Source organism: Alligator sinensis, unplaced genomic scaffold (genome assembly GCF_000455745.1).
Source record: "Alligator sinensis unplaced genomic scaffold, ASM45574v1 scaffold168_1, whole genome shotgun sequence".
NCBI classification, from domain to species: domain Eukaryota; kingdom Metazoa; phylum Chordata; order Crocodylia; family Alligatoridae; genus Alligator; species Alligator sinensis.
Genome location: NW_005842377.1, coordinates 958,009 through 963,759, shown reverse-complemented (window position 1 = coordinate 963,759; position 5,751 = coordinate 958,009). Strand labels below are relative to the sequence as shown.

The 5,751-nt window shown below is 45.1% G+C and overlaps 1 long non-coding RNA gene across 2 annotated transcripts in view; it reads left to right on the top strand.

Annotated features, from left to right (window-relative positions):
- The first annotated feature begins 5,337 nt into the window (after positions 1-5,337).
- Positions 5,338-5,751, top strand: part of LOC102371057 — a 1,876-nt gene continuing 1,462 nt past the window's right edge. Inside the window, exon 1 of one of the 2 annotated variants that reach the window (XR_001358502.1) lies at positions 5,338-5,425. This is a non-coding gene — a long non-coding RNA (uncharacterized LOC102371057). The remainder of the gene's footprint in view (positions 5,426-5,751) is intronic. The other variant, XR_003095419.1, reaches the window with a different exon arrangement.

The window sequence follows — 5,751 nt, the reverse complement described above, 5'->3', positions numbered from 1 at the left end:
TTCTTGCACTAACATAAGCTGTGACTGAACCCACAAGGATCCAAGCCTCAATGTACTCCAGTGGGGCAAATCAAGTGACAAACACCTACAACGTCCCAACAAGATCAGCAAAAACACCCGAGCAAAAACAGGGGGGTGGGGGGCGCGATAAGGGAGGAGGAGCCCTGCAGAAGATGCACCACCATGGCTTGCAGAGAACCACTGTATCACCTCCAGATGAGTACAGGTTCACCTTTTAGAACAGCAAGTCGTGGAAAGAAAGTGGGTTAGGTATGGCATGGCCCAGGGGTGCAGGGCATGCCCACAATGTTGGGGCAGCAGTGCCAGGTATGTGCTGGTCACACACATGCTTATTTCATTTTTTGAGTATCAGATGTGATTTCCCCTACATACAGAGGGACTGAACAAAATGCACTTACATTTGGAAAGCACACAAATTATATAAAAGACTGCCTATTGTAATATCAAGTGTACAATTGAGGCTGAGGATATGGCTGTATGAACAATTGACTGATAAATAGGGATGGGTTTTTTATGTAATTCTCTCCTTCAGTAACTGCCCATGTGCATGGTCATATACCATGGCAAGTGGAAGCTAAACCACAGAAACTTACCTCCCTTTTATTGAGGTCTTTAGCTTCTGCTCACCACAGGATGAGTGTAGATACGTGGCGGGTAATGTAGAACAGCTGACATGTAGCAAACCCCATTTTGTCCTGTCGTGAATTGTTGATATATTCATAACCTGAGATGGCATCTTGCAATTCCAGACTTACTTTTCTACCTTGACATTGATTCATTTCAGGGGTGGAAAGAAAATTTATAACGCAGTCTTGATGTATCGTGTGCTCTTATAAAATCAACAGACTTGCCAACTGTTTGACACAAATTAAGATTCTTGATTTTTTTTCCAATATAGAGAAAATAGCCCCGATTCATATATGGTTTAACTCTTCTGATTTCAGCAGAATTAAACCATAAATGAATTAGGTCTATTATCTCTTTCTCAGTATACTTCATATGCATTTTGCCCTTCAGAGGGCTGGTTAGTTTTCCTTCTCCTCTGGTATATTTTGCTAATATGTTTGTCACTATTTGGCTATTTGAAGACTAAAGCCCATGCCTGCTGCTTGGCAACAGAATGCATCATTTTAACACATCTTTGATATGTCAATTATTCTCTTCCCAGCTGCTACAAAAAACATCTGCCAGTCCACCAAATATAGTAGAATTATTGAGTAATGATCCTCCTTACTTCTGCTGAAGACTGTGCTAATCTATCTACAGATTTCAGGTTCATAAGTAATGTCTCTCTGGACATGTGAACACCATGAAGGTTAAAGGCAAAGTAAGGCATGTAAGTATAGAACCAGATTTTTAATACCTACCTTCATTTCTTTTTAAATTATTTATTAATTTTACAGTATGATTTAGGGAAAAGCCAAAGAAGAAATAAGTATGGCATGAATTATATTTCCACAACAGAAAAAAAATGAAATTGAATGTAGTGCAGATTGTATTATTTTGAGTGAGAATGACAACAAGTGCTGTTCATGGACAGGTAAGTGGATAGTAAGTAACAACTGTTGGTAATAACCAGACATCTTGGTTTTCCATTAACCATGAAAAAGTTGGTAAAACCTGGTTTTTCTCATTTTAAGGAGAAAAACTTGGGAAACAGTGGGTTTCCCCTTGCAAACTAGCAGAGTTGCAGTCTGCAAGGGGAAATGGTGGGTTTGGTAAGTCTGGCAGCAGTAGCAGAGGTGGGGGGAATTGAAGGGCCCCATAATGAGGGAGGGAGGGAGGGAGTTGGGCTGGGGCTGCTGCCCAGCTGTAGTGGCGTATGGGGCTTGGGGCCCCTGGGCCAGAATGCGTGGCTGTAGGGGAGTGAGATGAGGCCCTGGGCAGTTCATCCAGGGGGTGGGGGCTGGTTCCCTGCCACTCCGCACACTTCCAGGGAGGGCATAGGGGGCACATGCCCCCCCAGATTTGTGCACAGGGCAGGGACAGGTGTAGGCTACACACTGTGGGCTTGGGCTCTCCACTCTGCTGCCCTCTACCCGGGGCCTCCATGGCCCAGCATGTGAGACCAGCGTGGCATTACAGGACAGAGCAGGGCTGGGAGGGGAAGCTTGGTGCCACCACTGTGAGCCCTGTGCTTCCATGGTGATGTGCCCCTTGCCTGCCCAGCAGCAGTGGTAGTAGTGGCACAGAGTTGTGCCCCTTGCTGCTGCTGGGTGGGCAGGGGGCACCTCACCATGATGATGCTGGGCTCATGATGGTAGCACCAAGCTTCCCCTCCCAGCCCCACTCTGCCCTGCAATGCCACACTGGGTCTCACACACTGGGCTGTAGAGGCCCTGTGGGGAGGGCAGCAGTGTGAGGAGCCCTGAGGCCACAGAAGCCAGGCCACATCCACCCTCTGATGGGCTTGGGGCCTCCTGAAGGGCTTCACTCCAGCCATGCCATCTGTGGAGGAGGTAGAGCTGGGCTTTGCACTGTGCTCAGCCACAGCTGCTGCCTCCCACAGGTGGCAGCTGGGCTTTGGGCGCTGCTGTGGGGGGAAGGGGCTTTGGACCCAGATCCCTGGCCCCATAGCCCTGGCAGCTGGGGGCACCCTCTGGGAGAGCTGGGGGAGGGCAAGGGGCAGTGAGTGGAGAGTGACAGGCACTGACAGGGTCCAGGGGGCGGTGGGTGGAGAGTGAGAGGCACTGGCAGGGGTGTGGGGGCTGTGGTTGGAGAGTGAGGGGCACCAGCAGGCGTGGGGGGACAGTGGGTGAGGAGTGAGGAGCACTAGGAGGGGCAGGGGGTGGTGGGTGGGGAGTGAGGAGTAATGGCATGGACAGGGCACCAGTATATCAGGGCTGCTTAGTGCCACAAAGCAGTGGGAAGTGGGGACAGCTACAGCTGGACCCATGTCCTGGTGATTGAAGGGGGCAAGGAGAGCTGATTTTCCATGATAAAAACCCCAAAATCAAACTGTTCAACTAATACATACATACATATACACACACACACACACACACACACACACACACACACACACACACACACACATATATATATATATATAGTGGTGTTTCATTTTAATCATGGGAAAATGTGTATTTGTGGGGGGTGGGTTATCAGAGAATTTGCAATTTTTTAACAGAAAAAATCAGGATTCCTTGTAATAACCAGAACCAGAAACATAGGCAATGTGTGGGGGGACATGGGGGGGGGGGGCATGTGCCCCTCCTGAGAACACTGGTGCCCCCGCTGAGTGAGCACTCTGGCTGGTAGAGGGGCATAGAGAGCAGTAGTCCCCCCCCACCAAAAAAAAAATTGGGTCCGTTGGTGCCAGACCCCGCTCCCCCTCTGTTGCCAGCTGGTCACTGGGGGACTCCCCCCAATCGTGCCCCACTGGTGCCCCCCCAGACTTGGGAGGCACCAGTTGCCCATAACCAGAAATTTCATGGATTACCCAAGTGCTTGACTCCTAGACAGGGAGCAACAAAGTTCCTAGTCCCCTTCTCTTTCCATTTTGTGTGTACTTATAAAGCAGCATATTACAACTTGACCCTAAATCAGCTAATGAGTTAGTCCCAGTCCTGAAAGACCTACACATGTACTCCAAACCCTTTCTTTCATAGCTAGGTCTTCACATGAATTAAGTTCAGCATATCAGTTTTGCAGGATCAGGGCCTTATTTGGTTAATTAACTTTTCTTGTTACTTTTCGAAATTCTGAGTGATGATTCTGTAATAATTCCATAGAAAAATGCTATTTCATTTTATGCACCTAACTGCTACTTTATGCATCATAGTATAGCCACATAAGTACCAGTTGAGGTACTTACGCAGTGTTTAGATTCTATTTCCACCTGTGTAGCTATGTTCCTGCCCTTCACATTTACTGTTTATTGGAGAAAATAAATAAACTGCAAGATAGCGAAACCTGCCTCACTAAACCTCACTAAAGTAGCTTACTATACTTCCTTTAAAGAGGGACCTAATTTGAGGCACTCTGCACTTGGGATTGCAACCGTAAGCTCTCCTGGCATCTCCACCAGCCTTTTTTCACAAAACACAGCTGAATGAGACAGTCACCACCTTTCACTCAGTGAACAGAGCACACAACTGGGATTTCAACCCAGGGCCAAGTTCAACACTCTAGCCACTAGGAACTTACATAAAAAGGTGGTTGCTGCATCCTTCTACTTCAGTTGTGTTTCACTTTGGAAGAGGCATTTAGTTGCTCATAGTGTTGGGTTTAGGCAGTTTTGGGCATGCCTACAGGCAAACACTTAGCAACCTAGAAAACTTTAACTGGTACAATCTGTACATCTCCAAGCTTAGCAGCTGAGCATGTGGTTTCTGAAGACTTATATTTTGGATTTAGATAACTAAAGCCTTTCATGGAGCCAGCTATATAATTTTTAAATGCATATTGCCACATTTCTATTCTAAGGAAAGAATTAGCCCAGTGAACCCCCTTTAATGGGTAATCTAAGTTTGAACCCAGTTGTTTATAGGTAAAGTTTAGCCTGTATAATGGTATATCTCTTTATGGCTGCCATATGGCTCTAAATTGAAGATTCTGTTAATGCTGTGAGTATCAGTGATTAGTACATGAGTTGAAGTAGAGTGGGAAGCAGATTGCTATATCTCTGCTAATAAAATAACACCGGACCTGTTTCTGTGCGTGAATTCATTTTCCCCACACCCTCCAACAAACTGTTTTTAACTTAATAAGTTTCCTTCTGTCATTCACACTTCCTCTGAGTCACTGTACTGCGGGCAAGATATTTCAAAATTAAAAACCTCCACTATCCTGTAGAAGGTAATGTGAACATCTGCAGTTTTGTTAAGCATTTTAGTTCCAAGACTAAACCTAATGATCATGAAGATGAGAAAAATGATCTTGGACAAAATAAAATGGACACGCTTTACCCATCTCTGAAAAACACAGGAACAAATTCTATCCAAGGAGACTTTTGCATTCTTCGCCATTCACTTCAATGGAAGTTGTGTGTGTGTGTGTATCTGAGGGTAGAAATATTCATCTCAAACATCCATCAATGCTTACTTGATTAGTGTATTCTAAAGGTGCATTATAAACTACTTTCCACTTTCCTGATACATATGTATTCACAATTTCCAAAACAGGGGAGCTAATGAGGTTGTTAGGTTCTCTGTAGAAAATATGCATTTTTAAAATGAAAGCTGTATGCAGTAAATATACTGAATTGAGAAAAGGAACCCCTATGCTATCAAAAGTAATCACTCTGCAATCTCTCACACCTGAGAGATGATTAGATCCAATTGTGGTGTTTTTGCTTCTTTTTTTTTTCTCCCCCCCTCTCCTCACAGGTGCTTACAATCAGCACTGTGAGTTAGTAGCAGACTTTCAACTGGAGAAGCATGACTGAGAAGGATTGAGGTAGGTAAGTATATTGGGGAAAGTCTCTCATAACATAATTTTAGGAAGGTTTGGGTTATTTTCAACCTTGCTTTGTAGGTGTTTTGATATAATGTTGATCCTTTAGAAGCTGTAATTTCTCTAAGAAAGTTTATCCGTGTCACAGCGTTCTAAAGGCTCTTTGGTGTTTCGTAGGTGCATCCTTTTCTCCTGTTTCAATTTCTGGTTGCATCTTCAAAACTGTACAGTGCCTGCTTAGCATGAATGATCAAACCCAGGAAAAAGTTGTGCTGCAGTGCCAAATTTTTATGTCCTTGCTGTTGCATCCAGAACTTTGACTGGGGTGCTTGA